Source organism: Syngnathus scovelli, chromosome 16, assembly GCF_024217435.2.
Source record: "Syngnathus scovelli strain Florida chromosome 16, RoL_Ssco_1.2, whole genome shotgun sequence".
NCBI classification, from domain to species: Eukaryota; Metazoa; Chordata; class Actinopteri; order Syngnathiformes; family Syngnathidae; genus Syngnathus; species Syngnathus scovelli.
The window spans coordinates 12173230-12199738 of NC_090862.1; the positions used below are offsets into that span (position 1 = coordinate 12173230).

Here is a 26509-nt window from a genome sequence, read left to right on the forward strand (position 1 = left end):
TTTCTTTTTTATTGATAGCATTCTGGTCGCCTGTGGCAACGGGGCCGTGTAAGAATTTTCCTGCTAATGACATCTGGCCAGCAGGTTTTTCGCTTACACAATAAGTTTGATCTGGGGTATTGAGGTAATGCCTCATCTTCACTGGAAAGTGTTGCTATCATTGTTTGTTGTTTTTATTTTTACCATTCTACTTTCTTCATTATACGTATATATATATATATATATATATATATATATATATATATATATATATATATATATATATATATATATATATATGTGTGTTTTTTTTTTCTTCTTGCTTATCGTTGTTGTTTGGGGTGGCATAATCATATGATAAAACAGGAGGGAGATGTTAGGGTTTTCCAGGTTATCTTTATCGTAGGATTATGTTGGAATGTAGACTGTAATGATTAAATCAATCTTGTCTTGCCCTCACAATGTAATGATTAAATCAATCACGTCTTGCCCTCACAATGCAGAGTAAGATGAAGTGGTTGCTTCCTCTGCTTGATTGACCAGCTGCAGGGGAAGCAATCAAAGTTGTTCTGTTTCCCACAACAGTGTAAAACACCCCCTGCTCTGATCTTATCAGAGCCCGGGGGTTCACCAAACCTGTCCACTCACCCCCACTCTGTTCCTCCTAATAAATATGCCCTTGCAGGGAGGAGATTTTTAGACTTCATTCGATAATCGCTGTTCAGACAGCGACGAATGGACTCTCCACCTGCAGGTGTCTAAAAGAACTTGCTTGTCTTCTGTTTGGTTCTTGCAAAATAAGTTGGAGTGAGCAAATCTTTAACAGTGCGTGTTCCGCCCACGCTGGATTTATTTGCACCTTTGAAAAGACACCGTATTGCCGCAGATGTGGCAAAGAGTACTTTTGGGCATCTGAGACGGAAGGATGTCCAAAGCATCACGTCACCTGCTCTGGTCGGCATGGTGGTGGGACGTTGAGGTCAACCGCTTTGGGGTTGGCTGAATCTTTGGTCGCAGGATGCCACACACTTGAAGACAGAAGCAGAAAAGCAGAGCTAAATGCAAAATGTACTCACCGGTGACTCCAATTTTTTTCCCCCCTGAAGAAATGGATGGACGGGTGGCCCCGGCTGGCCGGTGGGACTCTTGTTATTCTGACCCTTTTTAGTGCGCGTTTGGGGCAACAACCGTTTTTTGTGGCGCTCTCTTCTGGTTCAAGAGTGCCCTGCATGTGAATTTGCCTTTCCTGCCTTCTGATTGGATGAGCGCCGGTGTGACGCGGTGCCTCTGTCACTGTGGCGGGGGGTATACGTCGGCATCGGAGCGTCTGCCAACGTCTGAGACCGGCTGGCGGTGTATCGGAAGTGTCGAGTGCGGTGCCGCTGGAGCTCACTCACCAGCTGGTGTTAGGGCCACAGAATGAAGGCCAAGGAGAAGAATAGAAAGAGAAACAGAAACTTCTCCTCCAATTGTTTGATTTGTCTCTTCTGAGCTTCGATGAATTCTTTCAGCTCTTTGTTCCTCTAGGACGGAGAAATGGAAAGCGGCCTTCAAAAGCCAGTAAGCGTGCAAGTAAGTGCCGGGCTGGCTTTGGGCCCTTACCTGTTGCGCGCTGTGCAGCAGATCCATTCTCTCTTGGAGGATGCAAGCGTCGCGCTCCCTTAACTCGCACATCAGGGCTCGCTTCCATTGGTCCACGGCGCTCCTAAGCTCTTCTCTCTGATCCGGCGTCAGCACGTCATTCACGCCAGCGTGGCTGGCTTTTTCGCCGTCCGTGGCGGGCCAGTCCCGCTGCGGTAGCGCCTCGTACAATATGGCCTCCAGCTCCAGGATCCTCTGGGCCGCAATCCTCGTCCATCAGTGGTCCGGCGGGAGATTTGAGGGCGGCTTACCTTATGAGCCTGGTCCATGGAACGCTTCCTGAAGTCCAACTCTTCATCCAGGTAGCCCTTCTGCTTACAGAACATATCCTAGCACAGCTCAAGGTCAGAATTGTTGGGGCACATTGCCGGAGTTCCCCTTGGCTGATGTCGCGTGTCTGTCTACCTTCTCACTTTCAATGTCCAACATCTACTGTTGAAGTGCTGACTTGGTCACTTTGATGTATTCTAACCACTGAGGAAAGGCTGCTGTCACATAAGCAGAATGCGAGAGCGTGCGTGGACGTGCCCGTTACCTTCTCGGCTAGGGTGAGAAGGGTCCTGGCGTGAATCACGACCACCTGCTCCTCGTTGGTGAGATTCTGCAAGAGCCCAAAGGCACAGCGTCAACAAGCTTCTTTCAGCGCAAAGCCTTCCAAAAGTCACATTTGAGCCGCCGAGTCTCGTGGAGTGCGAACATAAGGAGTTCGACATACACTTACGGCGTTATCGCCCAGGATGTCCAGCTTCTTCATCAGATCACTGATGACGATGTCCGGGGGAAAGGCGCAAGGAGCAATGTAAGGTGTTCTGGGACCTCGGGTTAAGGTTAGGGTTGCGAGGGACGCCTTACGTACGCTCACGCCCTCGGCCTCGCAGTAGATCTGCAAAGGGCTGAGGCTGTCTGGGAAACGGACTTGCAGAAACTTCAAGACGGGGGAGCGCCATTCCCTCTCCTGAAAGGCAGAGGCATGCATCCGTCCGTCCGTCCGTCTGTCACATCTCTGGCCTCAACACGCTTGTGCGAGTCTTCCCACCTCCAGCTCCAGGATGCGGAACTCAAGCAGTTCGTTTTGGTCTCGGATATCCTGGATGTGCTCTTTCAGACGCGCTTCTTCCGCCTCCATCCGCCTGACCTGAAAAGACAGTCAGACCTCATCTGCGGGGCTTCCCGACGGGTGTGACGCCAAGCGACTCCGCCCAGCGCCTTTCTTTCCGTCACCTTTTCGGCCAACTGCTGATTGCTCTGACGCAGCAGCTGCTTCTCCTCCACCCACTTGACATTCTCGAAGAGACAAACGCGTGGACAGCTTTGGAATGTTGTGTCATTTTCATCCACAAATTCTTTGTTTGACTGGAAAATGACATTTGCTTTTCTCCGCATTTTCCCAGCCACGTTCAGGGGGGGGGTTGGTCCAGTAATGCCAGACGAATGAGTGACTGAAGAATGTAGCTATTTTGTCTGAGAAAAAGGTGTGCTCATTGATGAGCTTACCTGTCCTTGTTGCTTCAGCGCTGACTCCAGATCTGCTACTCTGCTTTGATAGTGACCCATTTCTACCATCAGCTTTTCTCTGGTCTGAAAGGAGGAGGAGGGAGGCTCCTCCTCCTCCTTTCAGACCAGAGAACACCCGAGGCTGGGTGAGAACGGGGAGGCTGCGACCCGGCCGGGGGTTGCGGGAAGGGGCGCCACCTTGATCTCCTTCTCGGCGTCGTAGTCCCCTCCGCTGGTCTGGGCGAGAAGCGCGTAGGCTCGTTGCAGCGCTTGATATTCTTGCGTCAGCTGGCGGTAGCGAAGCTCCGCCTCCTCATGCACACACCAATGCAACACAGCACTAGTGTTAGGGTTTTCCAGGTTATCTTTATCGTAGGATTATGTTGGAATGCAACAGGTAATAAATACCTTACCTTGTCCTCCTTATCTCAAGGTCGTAAAACATCCCCTGACATGTTTAGACTAGAGGACAAGGGCTTTAGCCAGCCTACCCATACCCCCACTCTGTTTCTGTTAATAAATATCCACGTGCAGGAAGGAGGGCAGATTTCATTCCTGAAGCGAGTGATCTCTCCACCTGCAGGTGTCTAAAATAACTTGCCTTGTCTCCTGTGTGGTTCTTGCAAAATAAGTTGGAGTGAGCAAATCTCTAACATTTTGGTGCCGAAACCCGGGATCCTCATACCCACCATCTGACCGGCGAAGGAGGACGTGCTGCATTGTCGACAAGCCAGCGTCCATTAGGAGGACCTGGAAGAGAAAGTCCTGGGAAGAGAATTCTTAGCTGGGCCAGCATCTTAGGTCTGCCTTCGTCTGACAGAGGTGGATTGACGGGACCCGGCAGTGCAACGAACCAGGGGACAAGTAAGTTAAAGGCCTGAAGTTGTGTGATTGTGTTGTTGCTTGTGAAACGCGTAAAAAGGAAGAAGTGCACAGGAATAAGTTTTGTGGAAGGAGGGGGTGTTGTAGAGTCCCCCTCTGGATGAGGTGTCTCTTTTGGAGCAGTGGTTCTCAAACTGTTTTAAAATCTCAGTACCTCCGTGAATCATTATTTGACGACCACTGTTCTAGGGAGTACAACCTCGCGTTGGCAGGGCTGGGGACAAGGACTTTTGTCTTTAGTTCCCAGGGAAGGTGGGGGGTGTTGTAGAGTCCCCTCACTGGATGAAGCAGCTCCTTTTTTTAAAAAAAAAGGAGGACTTCGCGTTGGCAGGGCTGGGGACAAGGACTTTTGTCTTTAGTTCCCAGGGAAGGTGGGGGGTGTTGTAGAGTCCCCTCACTGGATGAAGCAGCTCCTTTTTTTTTTAAAAGGAGTACTTCGCGTAGGCAGGGATAACTTGCGTGATTGAGTGTGTGACTGGTAGGATAAATTGACTAAGAAGCAGTTCTAGCGTTGATCCACGGCAATAAAACAGGCTAGTAATCTGTCGAAAGGTCAATTTAAACCTGCATTGAGGATCCTCAAAGAAAAAAAATTTGAAAAAAAAATGTAAAACCTTAAACTACTGAAATTAAGATGGGAAAAAAGAACGGTAAATCTCTTGCTCTGCTCTTCTTTAAAACGAGAAGTTCATGGCAAGTAGATTTCTTAATTGTATGGAATACATGCTGAAGTGGTAGAAGTGCTAGAGTGTGGTTGAAATCTTCACAAAGAGATGAGAACGAATTCAAGAGACAAAAGCTAGAAAGATGAAAACTGATGCGGTCACAAGTGTTTGTCAGACCAGGAGACAATAAGGCCCCTGTGAGCAGGTGCAAGGCCGCAGCTCAAGCCGGGGCTCAAGCAAGGGGCAAGAGGAGTTTCCGGTCCTATGCAAATCATGTATCGAAATTTAAAAGATCTGAAACCTCTCCCATATGACAGCAAAACATGTCATTGTCAGGTTATCAAAAATCGTTTTAGATTGTTAGAGCCCCTGTCCACACAAGAAGTATGACAATGCTGTTTGTAGGCCCAATTACAAATGAATAGGGATCAAATTGTGTTACACTGAAGTTAAAAAAAATATGAAAATATGCAAATCAAGTGGTAAAGAAATGCAACTTGCTTCTAGAAGATAAATAAATAAAAGTAGAATGTGCTGTCCTCGTGTGCATGGGAGGGACCAGCTCATGATCGACCACAGGAAATGGCCAGCCTGTGACGAATCATTGGTGCTGGGAACTACCTTTTGCATGCGAGAGCTGTGCATGTGTGTGCGTATATGTTAAAATGATGAACATTGGCTAAAGTTTTAGTATAAAAAAATTTGCTAGACTGTGGTCTATTCAATTTACACCGCAGAACAGAAACAATTTTGACAGATAAAAATGAAAGAAAAAGAGAGAAATCTGTTTGCGAACAGAAACTAATCCACACTAGTGCATGTTAGTGTCAAGCCCTCATGAGAAATTCGGAGTTAACAAAACAACAGAACATGCTTTCAGGAATTGGGAGAAGCTAAATTGTGAATTTAAGATTTTGCAATGCTACATTTAATAGGAATAATTGATTGGTTGTGTTATAAGATTATGCAAACTTTTAAATGCAAGCTAAATCTGAGAGATTGAGTTCTTCAAATTTAAAAACAAAGAAAAGAAATTCAGATTAATTTGCCAATTGTTTGTTTTAGTTAAGTTTTTTTGAATTGGTGGATTGTTCTACCAGGAAACCTGAGTTGAAAATGATATATGAATGTTGTGTGGTGAGCTTGGATGAATTGGGACCAATGTGATAGAAAGACTCCTTTTTGGAGACTGCGTGTGAGATGCAAATGAACATTGATGAATGATAGCCTGAATGAAAAGAAATTACAGGTTGAATGGTTGAAGTCGTTGGCGACTACTATAGAAAATTAGTAGAGCGACTTCGATGAAAGAGTGATTTTGAGCAGGTTGAATGTTAGAAAGAAACACATAGCTTTTGGATTGATAATTAACTAGAAGAAAAAAAACTGGAGAACCAGTAACACATGCAGAAGATGTGTGAACTGAGAAATTGAGAAGCGTTTTGGAAAGAAAGTCAACTTAAATGATGATGGAATCGTATGTAGTAAAGAACGCATTCTCCCAAAAAGTTTGTCAAGGTGTGAGGCATGGGCGTTGCCAAGCCTCAAAAAGGGGGGAGTGAGTAGGACAGATAGTGGAAGATAGTAATAATACAACACGTTATGACAATGAATTTTCGAATACATTTGGTGTTATATTGTGGTAATTTTTTTGTTCTGGTGTAGATAGGTTAGCAACACGAGAGATTTAGAGGTTCAAAAGAAAGACAGTTAAAAGAAAACATTTTTGATTTGGACAATTGCAGGCTAACAGGAACATGAGAACGATAAGAACTACGAGGTGGGATCCAATTTCATTGGGGAGATTGAGAATTCACAGCACCATACTCTAAGTCACATTTTTGAGCAAGCATGACAATAACATGTGAGAGGTCAAGACATACAGATCAGGGCTTGATGTGGAAAGCAGACCTCGATGAGTTGATTTTCAATAATGATACTGAAGACAACATACTGTCCGATTAAATTGGAACTATAGATAAAATGTAGCGCAAAAATAGGATGAGTTGCAGGATTTACGATATAAAACCGAGACCGCTGTTATTAGGAGAATTTGAAGTTTGGTAAATAAACGTTACCAGCAAATTGATGGAAGCAGCTACATTTGGAAATAGTCTTACAAGTTTGATGTCCCAGCCTGTCATTCTCAGTGTCAGAGTCCCTGAAACCCAATCCGAGACTTCGCCTGCAGCCGTGAACAACTACAAAATGGTGCCTGGCTCTGAAGCACCTTTGACCTTTGGCGAAGGACAAGAAAAGACTGCTGTTGTGCTTGGAGGAGGACAAGTACACTCTGGAGGAAATACAACATCCTCGGGGACGAGAAAAGACAGTGAAAAGCGGAGGAACTCACAATGATGAAAATTGACTCATTTGAACAATGGACTCATTCAAGAGTGATGGATGGGGTCGCTCTGAAGCAACAACAAAAGAACACCAACTTGATAGGGTGAAGTGCGGCAAAAAGATATGGACTTGGAGTGTCCGACAACCAAATCGCACTCCTTGCTACGGCGTTCCCAAATTTGGTGGAGCTTGGTTCAAAGTGGAAGGGAGGTTCATTGTGCACTGAGTTTGACAGAACTGAGGAGATTTGATAAATAAATAAATAAATAGAAATTTGAAAAATACGTAGGGCTACAGATTATAATCAGAGATTGAACGGATTTGGATAAAACAAATAGGCTAAAACGGTAGGAAACAAGAGCAAGATCTTATATTTTGGCTCATCAAGCTTAAGACGTAGAGGTCGAGTTATATAAATTTTAGAACAGGACATTTGGCAGTCAGGAGGAAGCTAGGTTGCTCAATGTACCTACTCAATACAATAGTAAGGGTTTTTATACCACAGTGGAGGTTGGATGGTCAGAAAGTTAGGTACGTTCAATTTTTGACATTCACACAGTCATGCATAGGAGTCACAAGGCGACAGTTAACAAGACAATGACTGCAATAGGGGCCACCTACGACTGCACCGACATGAAAAAGTAGAAGTGAGAGAGCAGAGTATGGGATTATATGCTAAAACGTCTGCTATACAGTTACCAACAGGAGATTCTATCAAGAGAAGCTACATGAGAGATGGATTAGAATCTCTTTGTCTGCGTGGGTGCGTGTGTGTGTGTGTGTGTGTGTGTGTGTGTGTGTGTGTGTGTGTGTGTGTGTGTGTGTGTGTGTGTGTGTGTGTGTGTGTGTGTTCACACCCTGTGTGGGTGCGAGCGTGTGAGGACAAAGAAGGCATGGATAAGACAATCTCTTTTAAACCAGGAGGCAATAAATGGGAACGCCCCTGTCATAAATAGTTTTTGGTTAAAGGGAATCATTAGGAAGTGTTCAAACTCTTCCCGCAAACATTCCTATTTGCCAGTTAAATGGGCACTACAATTGACTACGAGAGTTGCAAACAACAGATGAAGAGCAGTCCTTGGCAGATTATATGATCAGGACGCTCAAACTGTGTCAAAGACAAATTTACTGCCGCTTGATCTTTCCTCCTCACAGGTCGACAACCCCATAAATCCAGTAGACTGGGTCTACATCGAGGTCATCAAAGGAAGGAACTGGGCCAGCCACGACGGGAGGGACCATTCCAAGTCTTGCTGACTACACATGTTGCACCCAAGGTTGCAGGACCCACAAATGCATTAACGACGACTGCTCTCCAGGAGGAAACTGGATGGGAGCTTTGGACATCACCGCTGTGTGCCAGGATGAGAGAGCCGTTTTCAAGGTGTAAGGGCTCTACTACCAACATGGCTGCACCATCGGACGGGACCTACTTCAGCCAGAAGTTCAGAGGCACTGCCCCACCTGCATCCTATGAGTGCACGTGCCTGTTCAGTACGGATCATGGTTTTGTGGTCACAGGAGTTGTCCGATGCTGCCTGCCAACTGGACAAGAGTGTGTGCGCCAGTGTGTGTGACAGACCTCACCTACAGACTAGAACATCATCAGCTGACGAAAACACGAGCACATATACAACTTCTTAGACGTGACAGACGTGATAATGATAATGAGACGTGGATTGCGTAGATGCTGTTCTGTTGAGCATGTTTTACAGAAACTTGATGATTTGACCATCGAAAATGCTTCGCAAGTGATGGATACAATGATGTACTGTTTCTGTGTTTTTGTTTTTTATTGATAGCATTCTGGTCGTCTTAGGCAAAGGGACCGTGTAAGAATTTTCCTGCTAATAACATCTGGCCAGCAGGTTTTTCGCTTACACAATAAGTTTGATCTGGGGTATTAAGGTAATGCCTCATCTTCACTGGAAAGTGTTGCTATCATTGTTTGTTGTTTTTATTTTTCCTATTCTTCTTTCTTCATTATACATATATATGTGTTTTTTTCTTACTTGTCTTTGTTGTTTGGGGTAGCATAATCATATGATAAAACAGGAGGGAGATGTTAGGGTTTTCCAGGTTATCTTTATCATAGGATTATGTTGGAATGTAGACTGTAATGATTAAATCAATCCTGTCTGGCCCTCACAATGTAATAATTAAATCAATCACGTCTGGCCCTCACAATGCAGAGTCTGTTTCCCACAATAGTGTAAAACACCCCCTGCTCTGATCTTATCAGAGGCCGGGGGTTCACCAAACCTGTCCACTCCCACCCCCACTCTGTTCCTCCTAATAAATATGCCCTTGCAGGGAGGAGACTTTTAGACTTCATTCCTGTAGCGAGTGAACTCTCCACCTGCAGGTGTCTAAAAGAACTTGCCTGTCTCCTTGTGGTTCTTGCAAAATAAGTTGGAGTAAGCAAATCTCTAACATCTGCCGTCATGTGTCATCCATTGCGCCACTCACCCTACAAGACTGTATCGACTGTAAACTTGTGTGGAAAACTGTCATTGTCCAAAGGAAGGCTGTTTAGCAACAGTGACCAGCAGACAAATTCAACAAGGTCATTTGATTATACCATAACCCGGATTCGAATCGAACATTAACCACTACACGATCATGGCCTGTACGCAGTAGCGTTAATAAGATACACATGTTGGCCATGATCGTATAGTGGTTAGTACTCTGCGTTGTGGCCGCAGCAACCCCGGTTCGAATCCGAGTCATGGCACACTCCAATTACTGTGTGGAATTTGTCCCTTTCTTACTATTGCTAAACAGCCATCTTTTGGACAATGACGATTTTCCACACGTTTGCGGTCGATAGCCTTAACTTGTAGGGCGAGTGGCGCAATGGATAAAGCATCATGGCGTATTCAAATAATGTCACCCATTTTTTATTTTTATTTTCATTTTTTGCAAAAGCTTACAAGCCACATATTCCCGTGGGGCTCGTGGAGCAATGGATAACGAACGCATCTGTCTACAGATCAGAAGATTCCAGGACTCCTGGCCAGCTCACATGCCATTTTGTGGTCAACATTAGCTATGTGTAATTTCTGTGAACTATTGGGTTGAAGTAACTCACAGACACTGTCAACCAATAGTCTTTCCAATTTTGTCTCATCTCGAGACTTAGGGATCATCGGATCTGCGTAGTTATTGGATAGTTCCACCAACATTTTAACATCAACAATCTTTCATGGTCTGCTTGAGTGTCGTGGCTGAAGATCCTAGAGAAAAGACCCTAAACATGCAACTGCATGTTGGCCATAATATAGCATTGAGGCGGCTGCAACCCCAGTTTGAATCTGGTTAATAGCCGAATGAACTTGTTGCAGTTATTTTTTATTCACCCTCAACAGTCTTACGTTGGACCATGACAAATTTACATACACGCAAGCTTACAGAAAATGACAACTTCCCGTGGGGCTAGTGGCTCGGTCCTTGCTCTGAACGGACAGCCAAAACGATTCCTAACACTTACTAATTAAGTCCTAACCAATTCCTGTGTGTGTATGGGGGAGGGGGGGGGGGGGGGCAAAGGAACCAATCAGATGGCCCGAATCCATGCATGGCCGATGACGGCAGTGATCAACACAGTGATATTTGAGAATTGAAATGAAGTTTATAGGATTTGCAGACAGTGTACAATCATTATTTAAGCAAAAGTAGGCAGGCGCATACATTTGGAAACCCCAACAGAAAAATGACATCAATATTTAGTAGTTCCTCCTTTTGCAGAAATAACAGCCTCTGAACCAGTGGTTCTTAACCTGGATTCGGTCAAACTCTAGGGGTTCGGTGAGTCGGTCTCAGGGGTTTAGCAGAGCCTCCCTCCACTGCGGAGGTCCGAACACACCTGATTTATAAATTCGTGATAACGCATATCTGAACTGGTCTCGCAAAGGCAACAGCAGAAGTACTACTGATTTGCTGGTATATCATTTGTCGTGAATTCATGCATTGTGTTGGTTTTATTCTTTCAACAAGGTGGTGTCCATGCACTTCTGCATAAGTTCCGCTCTAGTCTTCTGGCCCAACTCTTTCGTACATATGATGACCATGGAAAGTTCTTTGCGAATGATCAATCTTTGCCTTTCATGTTCATCGGGACTACCCTTTTAATAGGTACCTACACTGTGTATTTGGATAGAGACTGCTGAAAGGGGACACATATATGCCTCGTGAACTACATGCATTACTGCGGGTGAAGAAGAGTGAACAAATAAGTCAGCAGACAAGCTTGCCGATTTATTAGTGCCCAGAAGAGCAGCACTCTGTTCCGTACTGTAACCTGCTAGGTTTGTTCCCGGTTCTTTATCTTTAATGCTCGATATGCTAACAGCAATTACCAAGAGGCAGCCTTCACAGTTTAACTCTTTAATGTATGCCAGAATGATCGATGCACAGCTGTGGAGCCCTTTCTGCCAGATGCGAAAGAAGGTCCCTCTCTCAGCGCCAAGGTTCCTGCTCTTATACTACTCTGGGCCGCCTTCCTGCAAGGAGGCGACTCTGCCTAATCTGTATGATAACGTGTGACCTTGTCGTCTTAACTGAGAGCGAATTCTACATATGTGCAAAGGGTGTCATAGAGAAGAGAAAGCTAATAAAGCAAGAGAAGGGTTGCAGCGATATAACGGCATAGCTCAAGCTACCCAGCTAAACACATGTGCCAAAGAGGCCTATTCTAACAAACCGTTGGTGAGAATGGCTAGAGATAGACTCTTATTGTTCCTCCCCACGGAAATCTTTAGTAAAAGGCGAACGATTTATTCGATCTGAAGAGAAAAAAGAATGAGCTGATAATCTGGGTGAAAACGGGCCACCCCACTGCTGGTCTCACCAAATTCACAGGCGGTCTCACACTCAAATTGCAGCAACCATTCCTTCTAATACAAACAATAGACGTTCATAGATTTACTATACTTAGAAGGCCTCAACCTAAATAGAAGGTTTAAACGAACGAGTATTTTGTGTTCATTAATGTCTTTTTTACTTAAAACATTGTTGGCGCACAGGATTGTAGGTACCTGATCGAACACATTCTTTCAAACAGCGATTGGGCGTCTATTTTGAGTATTGAAGGTAAAAACAGTTGTATGTCTTGGTACGTGTACTTTTGATATCAGAGAATGGGAAATGATCCCATATCTGTGTTTTATTTGAAAACATGTGATTTCATAACGACACAAATCGGGAAAGAAAATACGATCGTAATTTCTCAAATGATTTCTCAAATTTCAGAAGTGCTCTATATCTCTCGTGTCGCAAATAATTGAGGCTTTTGTCGTTGCAGTGGAGGTGAATTTGGAGTGTAATTCACCTCCACTGCGACGGTGGCGTTCGAGATTTGACATTTGAATATAAATCTGTCCGTTACATTCCGATTGGTAGCGAATATGACATGGACCTGAGGACTGCATTTTAGTGATGAACGAATTCTGATTAATATCATAGCCGGTTTGGGCGTGCCCTTTCAGGGTCATATTTTGTTTCTACCGCTGCCTCGTGGCAGCCAGGCCTAAAAAAAGATGGGAACACCTGAAGGAGGGAGTTTCACCAAGATGAATTTGGAAGAACTTTATGAAATAAAGTTGATGTTAAAACATAGGTGGACGTAATGTCTGGAAGCCTGCGTTCAACAGAAGGCTGTTTGGCAACAGTGAACAACGGACAAATTCAGCAAGGTAATTTACTGACGCCATGACCCAGATTCGTTCCGGTGATGCTACGGCCACAACACTATACGATCATGACCAATATGCAATCGCATACAATAAGTTTAGGGTCTTTTCTTTAGGATCTTCAGCCAAGACACCCATGAAAGAATGTTGATGTTAAAATGTCGGTGGAACTATCCAACTGTGCAGATCCGATGATCCCAAAGATTTGGGGTGAGACAACATTGAAAAAACGTTTTGCTTTGTTTACAGTGTCACTTATTTTGTGGCTTACCTTTTCTTCGTTACACATCTAAAGTATCGTATCATTTTACCTTGCGGCTTATACTACACCGTACATACCATATCACGTCGCCTATTCAACTCATGCATGAGATGCGATCGCTGAAATATTTAGGCGATGGGTTGCTACTCCATTGTGCTCTCCACTCATCATTTCATATCACATCCTCGTCGGTTTCATTCACATCCAAAGTATCTTGGCACAACATACGTAACATGACTTATCAACACAAGACGAGGTGGCCGAGAGGTTAAGGCGATGGATTGCTAATTCGTTGTGCTCTGCACGCATGGGTTCAAATCCCATCCTTGTCGAAGGCTTGCTTTGAGAGAATATTTGCCACAAACTAAACAGGAAAGAGGGTTCTTACCTGTGTATGTGTTTTGAACTGTCGCTTCTCTGAGAATCTTTGACCACAAACTGAGCAGGCAAAAGGTTTTTCTCACCAGTGTGGGTTCTTGTGTGTCTTTTGAAGTTTCCCATCTCTGAGAATCTTTGGCCACAAACTGAGTAAGAAAAAGGCTTTTCACCTGTGTGTGTTCTTACATGTGTTTCTAAATTTACCTTCTGAGAGAATCTTTGGCCACAAACTGAGCAGGAAAAAGGGTTCTTACCAGTGTGGGTTGTTGTGTGTCTTTTCAAGCTTCCTTTCTCTGAGAATCTTTGGCCACAAGCTGAGCAGGAAACATTTTTTTCACCTGTGTGTGTTCTTCCATGTGTTTTTAAGTTTACCTTCTGGGAGAATCTTTGAAATTCTGCTGGAATGTAATGGGGTCAGCTGGTCTACTATGGGGCTCATTGGTGCAGGGGAATGATTCTCGCCTAGGGTTCTTTGATTGCCCGGGTTAAACTCCCGGACGAGCTCTTCTTTGAAACACTGTTGTCTATCGTTGTGTGGAGTCAAAGTCAAAGTCAAAGTCAGCTTTATTGTCAATTTCTCCACATGCCAAAGACACACAAAGAAACCGAAATTTCGTTCCCCCCTATCCCACGGTGACAAGACATGGCTCACAACAGACAAACAAGTAAACAAGTATAACAAAAGCGTGCTGAATAAATAATGAATAAATAACACAACAATAATAAATAAATACATAAATAAATAAATAAATAAATAAATAAATAAATAAATAAATAAATAAATAAATAAATAAGAGGAGCAGAAAAAAAAGGAGCAAGTGCGCGTACAGCAGACATTCCCGAAAATAGCGCAACAGTGCCGCACGCTACGCAGAAGGGGGTAGCGAGTTCAGGGCCCTAACAGCCTGGAGAAAGAAGCTGTTGGCGAGTCTGGTGGTGCGGGAGCGCAGGCTCCTGTACCTCTTCCCAGAGGGCAGAAGGTCAAACAAAGAGTGAGCCGGGTGACTCACATCTCTGGCAATCGAGGTTGCCTTGCGGGCGAGATGGGAGGTGTAAATGTCCTTCAGGGAGGGGAGCGAAGCACCAATAGTCTTACCAGCCGTATTCACTATGCGCTGCAGGGCCTTCAAGTTCTGTTCAGTGCAGTTACCACCCCAGACAGCGATGCAACTGGTGAGGACGCTCTCAATGGTGCCATGGTAGAATGTAGACAGGACTGCCTGAGGAGCACATGCACGCCTGAGCTTCCGCAGGAAGTACAGGCGGCGCTGAGCTTTCTTTGCCAGTGACGAGGTGTTTGCGGACCAGGAGAGGTCCTCACTGATGTGCACCCCCAGGAACTTGGTGCAGCTCACCCTCTCCACCACAGCACCGTCGATGATCAGCGGCAGGTGTGTTGTGTGACCCTTCCGGAAGTCAACAATGATTTCCTTGGTCTTATTGACGTTCAGCAGGAGGTTGTTGTCCCTGCACCACGTGGTCAGAAGGTCAACTTCCGACCTGTACCGAGTCTCGTCGCCTTTCGTGATGAGACCCACCAGAGTCGTGTCGTCAGCAAACTTCACTATGTGGTTGTCGCTGTAGGTCGCAGTGCAGTCATGCGTCAGCAGGGTGAAGAGCAATGGACTGAGCACGCAGCCCTGGGGGGCCCCCGTGCTCAGCGTGATGCTGGCGGAGATTTTGTCGCCAACACGCACCACCTGAGGCCTCTGACAGAGGAAGTCCAGTATCCAGTTGCAGAGGGAGGTACTGAGGCCCAGCTCATCGAGTTTGCAGATGAGTCGCTGCGGCACAATGGTGTTGAAGGCAGAGCTGAAGTCCACAAACAGCAACCTCACATATGAGTCCTTTCTCATATGACAGGCCAATGTTACACAGAATGTACCATGGTCTGCAAGCTTTCTTTGAGGCTCGTTGGTCTAGGGCAGGGGTGTCAAACTCATTTTTGTCGCGGGCCACATTGTAGTCAAAGTTTCCCTCGATGGGCCATTATGACTGTCAACCCAAATAAATAAACGCCTCATATTATATACAGTATAAGCTACAAAACAAACTGACAAATAATTGCTTTTTCAAATCAGACTCGTGGAAACTTTTCACATATTTCAAAAATAATTTTAAGAAGATTCTTAAAAGTTCCGACAATTTGCAATGTTAGTATGACATAGATTTAATGCACAATTTGTCGTTGCGGGCCACAGAAAATGATACGGTGGGCCATAACTGGCCCCGGGCCTCGAGTTTGACACCAGTGGTCTAGGGGTATGAATCTTGCTTTGGGTGTGAGAGGTCTGGGGTTTAACTCCCAGATGATCCCTTCGTTAAAACATTGCTGTTGATCAACTAGCCCCATTTCATCTGAGGTGCATGTCACATGGGCTGTCAATTGAAACGAAACGGGTTGTGTTCATTTACCTTGGGTCTCTTGAATCTGTTGTTTCGATTCTCATCACTTGAATCTGCCGTCATGTGTCATCCATTGCGCCACTCACCCTACAAGACTGTATCGACTGTAAACTTGTGTGGAAAACTGTCATTGTCCAAAGGAAGGCTGCTTAGCAACAGTGACCAGCAGACAAATTCATCAAAGTAATTTGATTATACCATAACCCGGATTCGAATGGAACACAACCATTAACCACTACACGATCATGGCCTGTATGCAGTAGCGTTAAATAAGTTGCGCATATTGGCCATGATCATATAGTGGTTAGTACTCGGTGTTGTGGCTGCAGCAACCCTGGTTCGAATCAGGGTCATGGCATACTCAAATAACTATGTGGAATTTGTCCCTTGCTCACTATTGCTGAACAGCCATCTTTTGGACAATGACGATTTTCCTCACGTTTGCGGTCGATAGCCTTAACTTGTAGGGCGAATGGCGCAATGGATAAAGCATCATGGCATATTCAAATAATGTCACCCATTTTTTTTTTGTTTTTCATTTTTGCAAAAGTGTTACACACAAGTTTATAAGCCACATATTCCTGTGGGGCTCGTGGAGCAATGGATAACGCATCTGTCTACAAATCAAAAGATTCCAGGACTCCTGGCCAGCTCACATACCATTTTGTGGTCAACATTAGCTATGTGTAATTTATGTGAACTTTTGGGTTGAAGTAACTCACAGACACCATCAAAAAATAGTCTTTCCAATTTTGTCTGATCTCAAGTCTTAGGAATCATCGGATCTGCGTAGTTATTGGATAGTTCAACCAACATTTTAACATCGACATTCTTTCATGGTCTGCCTGGGTGTCGTGGCTGAAGTTCCTAGAGAAAAGACCCTAAACATGCAACTGCATATTGGCCATAATATAGCAATGAGGCGGCTGCAACCCCAGTTTGAATCTGGTTAATAGCAGAATAAACTTGTTGCAGTTATTTTTTATTCACCCTAAACAGTCTTACGTTGGACCATGACAAATTTACATACACACAAGCTTACAAAAAATGACAACTTCCCGTGGGGCTAGTGGCTTGTTTCTTGCTCTGAACAGACAGGCAAAACGATTCCTAGCATTTACTAATCAAGTCCTAACCAATTCCTGTGTGTATGGGGGGGCAAAGGAACCAATCAGATGGCCCGAATCCATGCATGGCGGATGATGGCAGTGATCAACACAGATATTTGAGAAGTGAAATAAAGTTTATAGGATTTGCAGACAGGGTGCAATCATTATTTAAACAAAAGTAGGCAGGTGCATACATTTGGAAACTCCAACAGAAAAATGACAGCAATATTTAGTAGATCCTCCTTTTGCAGAAATAACTGCCTCTAAACCAGTGGTTCTTAACCTGGATTTGGTCAAACTCTAGGGGTTCGGTGAGTCGGTCTCAGGGGTTCAGCAGAGCCTCCACTGCGGAGGTCCGAACACACCAGATTTATAAATTCGTGATAAAGCATATCTGAACTGGTCTCGCAAAGGCAATAGCAGAAGTCACACCGATTTGGTGGTATGTCATTTGTCGTGAATTCATGCATTGTGTTGGTTTTATTCTTTCAGCAAGGTGGTGTTCATGCACTTCTGCATGAGTTCCGCTCTATTCTGGCCCAACTCTTTCGGTGCAGCCGTTGTACATATGATGACCCTGGAAAGTTCTTGGCGAATTATCCATCTTTGCCTTTCATGTTCATCGGGTCTACCATTTTAATAGGTATCTACACTGTGTATTTGGATAGAGACTGCTGAAAGGGGAAGCATATATGCCTCGTGAACTATATTTATTACTGCGGGTGAAGAAGAGTGAACAAATAAGTCATCAGACAAGTTTGCCGATTTATTAGTGCCCAGAAGAGCAGCACTCTGTTCCGTACTGTAACCTGTTAGGTTTGATCCCAGTTCTTTATCTTTAATGCTCGATATGCTAACAGTAATTACCAAGAGGCAGCCTTCACAGTTTAACTATTTGATGTATGCCAGAATGATCGATGCACAGCTGTGGAGCCCTTTCTGCGAGATGCGAAAGAAGGTCCCTCTCCCAGCGCCAAGGTTCCTGCTCTTATACTACTCTGGGCCGCCTTTCTGCAAGGAGGCGACTCTGCCTAGCCTGTGTGATGACGTGTGACCTTGTAGTCTTAACTGAGAGCGACTTCTACATATGTGCAAAGGGTGTCATAGAGAAGAGAAAGCTAATAAAGCAAGAGAAGGGTTGCAGCGATATAACGGCATAGCTCAAGCTACCCAGCTAATCACATGTGCCAAAGAGGCCTATTCTAACAAACCGTTGCTGAGAATGGGTAGACGGGGAAGCCTGTAAGTGAGTCCGTCACTCGCATACTCCATCGCTTCTCGGCCTTTTGGCTGAAATCAAGTGTAGTCTCGGTTCTTGGGTTTGAGGGATTAAGAGAGCTGATCATAGAAGAGAGAATTTTAACCATAAAAGTGGTGCCAAAGAGGCCTATTCTAACAAACCGTTGGTGAGAATGGGTAGAGATAGACTCTTATTGTTCCTCCCCACGGAAATCTTTAGTAAAAGGCGAAAGATTTATTCCATCTGAAAAGAAAGAGAGATCTGATAATCTGGGTCAAAACGGGCCACGTCACTGCTGGTCTCACCAAATTCACAGGCGGTCTCACACTCAAATTGTAGCAACCAGTCCTTCTAATACAAACAATAGACGTTGATAGATTTACTATACTTACAAGGACTCAACCTAAATAGAAGGTTTAAACAAGTATTTTGTTTTCATTAATGTCTTTTTTACTTTAAACATCTTTGGCGCACAGGATTGTAGGTACCTGATCAAACCTTCTTTCAAACAGCGTCACCTATCGATTGGGCGTCTATTATGAGTATTGAAGGTAAAAACAGTTGTATGTCTTGGTACGTGTACTTTTGGTATGAGAGAATGGGAAATGATCCCATCTCTGTGTTTTATTTGAAAACGTGTGATTTCATAACTTTATTCAAATCGGGAAACAAAATACGATCGTAATTTCTCAAATGATTTCTCAAATTTCAGAAGTGCTCTATATCTCTCGTGTCGCAAATAATTGAGGCTTTTCTCGTTGCTGGCATGGTTTGGAGTGTAATTTACCTCCACTGTGATGGTGGCGTTCGATATTTGACATTTGAATATAAATCTGTCAATTTACTTTAGAAAGTAAATGTTGTTTTCTAGAAATCTATACTGAGATGTATGAGGAACAACAATCGGGCGTATTCTTAAAAAGACAGACCTACAGCCGACAAAAAGGTTTTGATACGTTCATATCATATGACGAGTCAGGAACGTGGTAATTCCATATTATTTTGCATTGACTAATTTGGTTAATACAGTTTAGCAAGCAAATGCACAGTTCCATAGTACAGTTAATAACATGCTCAAAAGCATTCAGTGTGTCACAGCACCGCAGACCTAAACTCCATGTACGTACGACTGCGTGTGATTTTTGTTTTAATCAGAAAGACCAGGGGAGAGCGCGAACGCAGTCCACGACTGTTGTGTTTATACGGAGTAGAGATGAACACGAATGCAACTTCTTTATTCAGCAACTTTTTATTTTCTCCCCACTCATGTCTTACATAGCAGTACAATGCCCCTGGCGCACCACAGAGCCCCCAACTGTCAACATTATTTGAGACCTCCAATAACAAACTATATAATATTATAGTTTCAACATACGATAATACCACATCTCCCTTTTTCCAGGGATCATAGGGTAGACTGCCTTTGTCTCGTCAGACCTTAGAGCAGTGGTTCTTAACCTGGGTTCGATCGAACCCTAGGGGTTAGGTGAGTCGGCTTCAGGGGTTCGGCAGAGCTGGTATGTCATTGCCCCGCCCCCGCCCCGCTACCCCCCCCACCCCCCCCCCCCCCCCCCCCGCCCACGGATGGCTGAACACACCTGAATATCGTGTAAATTCGTGATAACGCATATCTGAACTGTTCTTGCAAAGGCAACAGCAGAAGTCACACTGATTTGCTGGTATGTCATCCCCCCCTATATAGAGGGGTTCGGTGAATGTGCACATGAAACTGATGGGGTTCGTTTAACTCGCCCCCCAAAGAGGGGTTTGTTGAATGCACATATGGACCTGATGGGGTTCGGTACCTCCAAAAAGGTTAAGAACCACTGCCTTAGAGGATTATTCTGCCTCTTGTGTAGAAAGGTCTGTTCCTAACTTTTGCCAAGGTCTTTCAGGGCACCCTGATGGCACGAGTGCCTCTTTTGGGTTGTGTCGCTCTTGTATGCATGTCCTGCAGTTCAGTACCATTTTGTTCACTTGCTGGCTGAGTCCCGGCCACCACACAGATTGACGTGCACGTGATTTACATTCCAGGACACCTAAGTGTCCTTCGTGTAATTTGAACAGCACGTCATTCCTCATTGCGGAAGGTATTACCAGTCGTGTGTCCTTTAGCATCTTTCACTGTTAATGTGGCTCGCTCCGGCCAGTCATTTTTTAGCGCTGGTTCCTGTTTTGCATGTGCTGGCCATCCTTCCATGCACATGGTCATGACACGCGAGCAGACACTGTCGGCTTTCAACTGCTCTTTCAGGTTTTCTGTATATGATGAGCTGACAGGTAGACTCTCAGTGACACAGTCCACAAATATGTTTGTGTTCTCCATCAGCTCCTGGTCATCAGTGGACATGCGTCATTTTACAGGTTGCACGTGAAAGTGTGTCTGCTGTCCAAAGCGACTTTCCTGGTACGTGCACGATGGAGTATGAGTAGCGCATCACCCTCATCCTGAAACCCTGGATTCTCTGTGGCAAAAGATCCAGTGCTTGGGCTCCAAGCAGGATGAGAAGGGGTTTATGGTCGGTCTCCAGGCAAAACTCCTTTCCAATGAGGAAATCCCGAAACCGTTCACAGGCCCATGTGAGGCCCATGTGAGGCCCAGAGCTTCCTTCTCCACCTGTGTGTATCGTTGCTCAGTTGGAGTGAGTGACCGTGATGCGTAAGACACAGGCTTCCATCCTTCCCCTCATTTCTGAAGAATTACGCCCCCCAACCCATATGATGATGCATCAGCAGATACTTTGGTGTCTCTGCCCGGGTCATACATAGCCAGCACCGGAGGAGAGGACAGAGCTTTCTTTAGGTCTTCAAATGCTGCTTTTGTCCTTTTGGGGCACGACCACCATGCCGGCACACCAATCAGTTGGCTCCTTCACCCGACTAATGACGCCCAGAGCTTCCATGCGCTGGAGCTCTCTCTTGACTTCACCCACCAGTGGTAGTGGAATCCTCCTGTTTTTTTTTACTGAATATGGCACGGCACCTGGCTTGACCTTTATGGTGTATGTTTGTTGTAGCTAACCCAGACCGCTGCGCAACTTGGGGTAACTTGCCTTGAAAGTCTCCATGTCTATGCTGTCGACTCGGATAAGCAAGCCAAGAAATGTGCTCTGGTTTTGATCAATATATCAGTGTTTTTTTTCATTTGCCGTTCTCATCCCTGATGTTTAGCTCTGCTTCAAAATGAGGCTTGTCATCTTTCTGTGGCAACTGTGATTTTTTTCTGTGGCTCATCACCTGACACCTACCCACAGTTTGCGGTGTATTTGTCTCCCTAGACTCAATATATATATTTGTGTGTGTATATATAAACAGTGATCTCCAAGAACCACCATCATGTGTTTTTTTTTTTAACAACGATTACTTCTAGAACATTCCTTGAAAATAATACGTCCTCATCAGTGAGTTGTTTTAGAACAGGCCTGTCGGCTACTCATGTGGTAGTTGGGGGCTGCCTTTTGCCGATGGGCACAACTGTAGTGAATGCAAACTTCCTGTGTTGCAGAGAAGAACCAGCGGACACACATAGTCATTGCTTTTCTTTTTGTACCTTTAATCAGAAATCTGCTATTGGCTGTAATGAAGATTTGGCACACAAAACGTACCTATATTCCTGGACTTGGACTCTGACTCGGGGACTCGGACTCGGTCGGACTCTGTCATTTTTGCCGGACTCGGACTCAGACTCGGTGCTGATTTTGACCGAGTCCACCGAGTCCGACAATAAAAAAATCACGTTCAATTTTATTTTCATCATGCTGCTCAGAATGCGAGTAGGAATACTGTCCACAGCCCTGCTTACGATCAATGCGGCCACGTTGAGTTGCACTTAGGCTAATGTTTACATTATGTACCAATGTCAAGGACGATTATGTCACCCAGCTTATATCATTGATGTGTTTCGATAGTTGTGGGGTCGTCACTAATTATTTGTGTTTAGATAAATGTCTGAGCTATAATGGTGTAATTAATGATTAAAAAATATTATCTTACATGTCCCGTGTTTCAGAATGGTTATTTAATTGGGCAAGAGTGTTTTCAAGCGTTTTGCCTCATGCCAATGGCACTCAGGGCTAAGGGTGGGCTTCAATGACCATTTTTGTAAAGCCACGCATTTAATACCATGTCAAATAATATATTAGAGTGTAGGTTATGTTCCAATGTATCCACTTCTATCGGTTAAATTGTCAACCGTACATTTATGACTATGCCTCGAGTGATCTACGTTATGAACTAGCACAACTCCGGTGGGGCAGGGAAAATGTTATCGATCCGACGTCCGATTGGAACGTCGCCTCACTTTTACGTCCGCCCTCTCAGCAAGGGATCCTATATAAGCCGAACCAGCCAGTGTGAAAGCAGTTGCGTTCGTTCTGATAGATTTTGATCTAAATTAGCCTTGACTAAAGACGAAGCAGTCACATGAATTAACGGAAAAAATTGACAGCCGGACTGGAACCCGGACTCGGACTCGGTGGTCAAGAGGCCGGACTCGGTGCAAAAATCCGACCGAGTCCACAGCCCTGGCTCAAACCTCATTGAATAAAGTACATAAGCAGACAAGTATATTCACATATTAAATAAATAAAAGAAACATTTTAAACATATAATTATACCTACACACCAAATCAATAAAGAAGACATAACTAGACATTTTTGATAAGTGGTAATGAGAAAGGTTTTTATAACTTTATGATCTGATATATATATTTCTGAGCACTTTGAAATAACAAATGTTTTTTGATATATTGCCTGAATAGCTTAATGACCCTTAAGGAACTGTTCAATGCATGCCTGATGATTTTCTAAATCACGGACACTGCCAAAGTCGTCTAAAAATGTTCAGTACTTGATTGTATCTTATGTTTTGACTAATTCTAGACACCAGTTTTCGATTACTACTGAACGTTCTGGACAGAGGGAAATATTTTGCCTAACAAAGAAAAGATATGGTTGAAAGCATGATTAAACTAAGAATATGATGACGTAAGCAAGTACATGGAGATCAAAAGAACAAACAAACAAAAACATGGTAAGTGGTGAGTACAAACTTTGCATGGTCAGGGAACATTAATAAATAGGTAGATGATGTCACAGCCAAAAGCTCACATAATTCCGTACAAAATGACAAAATTGAAAGAATGATGAATGGATGAGGTGGAACAGTATATGTGCAAGAATGTTTACAGGAAGGTCACTTGGAGATAAAACCAGCAGGTGCCAGAGGGAGACGATCGTCAAGGCTGAAAGACGGAAAGGACAACAACAGCCCCCACAAATCGAATCTCCCATAATCAGCACCCAACCCCACGGAACCAGCTCTCACCGAACCAGCACCCACTCCCATGGAATCAAACTCTCCTGTGAACTTGCCCCACCCCAAAGACTCATCACCCATCAAACTCGGCCCACACTGGCCGACTGAATATAAGCTGACCAAAGAACCTTGAAGGTGGCCTTTTCTGAATGGAGACTTTGCGCTCTTGAAAGGCCCAGCGCTGTATTGTACTTTCCTGAAGACAGAGCTTTCTGAACAAGAATTGTGATTGAACTCAACCAACCTGTGTAAGTCTAATTTCTGCTTCAGTGTCTTAGCATTTTCCTAAATCTGAAGAAATCAAACGAGCACACAGTGAGTAAATTGGATAACTGGTGATTGGCAATGACTTTTGCCGTGAGGCGCAGATAGTGCACTCCCTAAATTGTGGACAAAATCCAACAGGTGCATGAACTCAATCTGTTCTTCAACAGATTTGATTCCGCCTCCCCCCCACCCCTTCACCTCGCTCCGCATCTTTTTCTACCACCTTCGACACTCCAGCCCCCCCGCCAGCTCACCAACCCCCTCCCCCGGAGTCACTCTTCTGTCTCCTGTCTCCACTCCATCACCCCGGTCTTCCGACATCCCCCTCTTCTTTACAGATCTTCAGGTTCACTTCAGAAAGATCAAAGCAGGGAAGACCCCGGCCCAGACGGCATCTGGCCGAGACTGCTCAGGGATTGTGCGGACCAGCTGAGTGGTGTGGTCAGGTACCTGTTCAACCTAAGCCTGAGCCTGAACAAGGTCCCAGTACTGTGGAAGACCTCCTGCGTGGTCCCTGTACCAAAGGTGCCATGCCCCAAGGAGCCTAACCACTTCAGGCCTATTGCCTTGACTTCCCACCTGATGAAGACTATGAAGAGGATCATCCTGGGTCACCTGCGTTCACTAGTGGGAGCGCAGCTGGACCCCCTGCAGTTTGCTTACCTGCCTGGTGTTGGGGTGGACAATGCATTGATTTATTTACTGCACAGAACACTGCTTCACCTGGAGGACAACAGGAGCACTGGGAAGATCATGTTCTTTGTTTTCTTCAGCGCTTTTAACACCATCCAGCCGTCACTGCTTAGGGTGAAGATGGAGAAGGCGGGTGTGTACCAGTGCCTGACTGCATGGACAACGGACTTCCTCACCGACCGGCCGCAGTTTGTGAGGTTACATCGCAGTGAGTCCGACGTGGTGCACTGCAGCACTGGTGTCCCCCAGGGTAGGGTGCTCCTTTCCTTTTCACCCTGTTCACGTCAGACTTTACCCACGACACCGCACACTGCCAAATCCAGAAGTTCTCCGACGACATGGCCATTGTTTGAAATGTCGCAGAGGGGAACGATCTGGAATATAGGTTGGTCATCAAGGACTTTGTCAGCTGGTGTGAGCTCAACCAGCATCAGGTGAACAACACCAGCAAGACGAAGGGGTTGATTGTGAGCTTCGGGAGGACAGCACCCATCTTCACTCCAATGAACATCCAGGGATCGGACAGTGAGGTAGTGGAGAACTACAAATTCCTGGGTGTTCGCCTTAACAACAAACTGGACTGGACTGGACTGATCACACCCATATCCTGTACAAAAAGGGCCAGAGTCGCCTCCATCTGCTGAGGAGACTGAGGTCCTTCGGTGTGTGCAGGGCTCTCCTCCGGACCTTCTATGACTCTATGGTGGCCTCGGCCATCATCTACGCTGTGGTCTGCTGGGGTGGGGGCAGTAGTGACCGGGACAGGGGGGGACTGAATAAGATGCTCAGAAGAGCGAGCTCTGTTCTGGGCTGTCCCCTGGACTCCATTGAGGTTGTGGGTGAGAGGAGGACGTTGATTAAGCTTAAATCCATCATGGACAACACCTCTCACCACCTCCATGAGAGTGTGCGGTTCCTGAGCAGCTCCTTTAGCGGCAGACTTTTGCACCCTCGGTGTAGGAAGGAACGGTTCCTCAGGTCCTTCATTCCCTCTGCTGTCAGACTTTACAACATGCATGCCGCCTGATAAAATGAATGTGTTTCGTCTCTACTAGCAGCACTTGTGTTTATCCTTGTCTGTTATTTACCCTTTTTTGTAATTCTGGCACTTGTTTTATTCTTGCACTCGTATTATTATTGCACTGATATGCGCTGCTGTGACAAGTGAATTTCCCTGCTGTGGGATGAATAAAGTTCAATCAATCAGTCAAGAGTTGGTTCAGACTGAAGTCAAGTTTTTGATTTCAAAGCATGACACGTTAAATTGACTATGAAAGGGATCGTCTGATCCGAAGTCAGGTGCCTTATCCATTAGGCCACATCGCCATGTGAAATACTCCATGTTTTCAGTGTGGCCTTGATAAGACTGTTTAACGGTTCCCAACAAGCAAGGATGCCCAATGTGGGAACCGAACCCACGGCCCTGAGTTTAAGAGTCGCATGTTCTCCCCACTGAGCTAACCAGGCTTTTCGACCTTGGAATTGTTTCATTTTTTCATTTTTTTTGAATGGGTTAGGGGAAATAGAGAAATGTTTTAAGTGTGGCCTCTGAAACACATCTATTGATAAGACTAAAGAATCAAAGGTTCCCGACAAGTGTGGGCTGCCCAATATGGGGATAGAACCCACAACCCTGAGATTAAGACTTGCATGCTCTACCACCTGAGCTAACCAGGCTTCTCCTATTAAGAACTGTTTCATTCTTTCACTTTTTTTAATGGGTTTGGTTCACGAAAACCAGAAGCCACGTTTTAAATCTGGCCTCTGAAACACATTCGTTGATAAGACTAAACATTTAAAGGTTCCCAACAAGTGGCAGCTGTCCAATGTTGTCTCTAGTTGGAAACCCCAGCCCGAGTTGGAAACCCTAATTGGAAACCCTTGCCCCAGTTGGAATTCCTAGTTTGAAACCCTACCCGGAGTTGGAACCCTAGTTGGAAACCCTAGCCCTAGTTGGAAATGCTGGCTCTAGTGTGCAATAGAGAAAGCATTTTTTCTTTTGGTTTTTGTCACTTTGTTGCACTGAAAATGGAGATTGGGGGGGAGTCAGCACAACAAAAAAGAAATCAGAAACCAAAACCTTTCTGACAGTATAGAAAAGAATAATAAATAATACATAGAATAAGGTTTACTGTCTGTG

At 44.9% G+C, this 26509-nt stretch overlaps 3 non-coding genes across 3 annotated transcripts; 1 reads left to right on the forward strand and 2 right to left on the reverse strand.

The window, feature by feature from the left end:
- Nucleotides 1-11699: 11699 nt before the first annotated feature.
- On the reverse strand, nucleotides 11700-11811 carry LOC125984261 (U5 spliceosomal RNA). Its single transcript, XR_007486886.1, has one exon. It is a non-coding gene; the product is annotated as a U5 spliceosomal RNA (small nuclear RNA).
- A 1398-nt stretch (nucleotides 11812-13209) lies between these two features.
- Nucleotides 13210-13291, forward strand: trnas-gcu (transfer RNA serine (anticodon GCU)). The gene has a single exon. It is a non-coding gene; the product is annotated as a tRNA-Ser (tRNA).
- A 4952-nt stretch (nucleotides 13292-18243) lies between these two features.
- Nucleotides 18244-18353, reverse strand: LOC125984258 (U5 spliceosomal RNA). The gene has a single exon (XR_007486883.1). It is a non-coding gene; the product is annotated as a U5 spliceosomal RNA (small nuclear RNA).
- Nucleotides 18354-26509: the final 8156 nt, after the last annotated feature.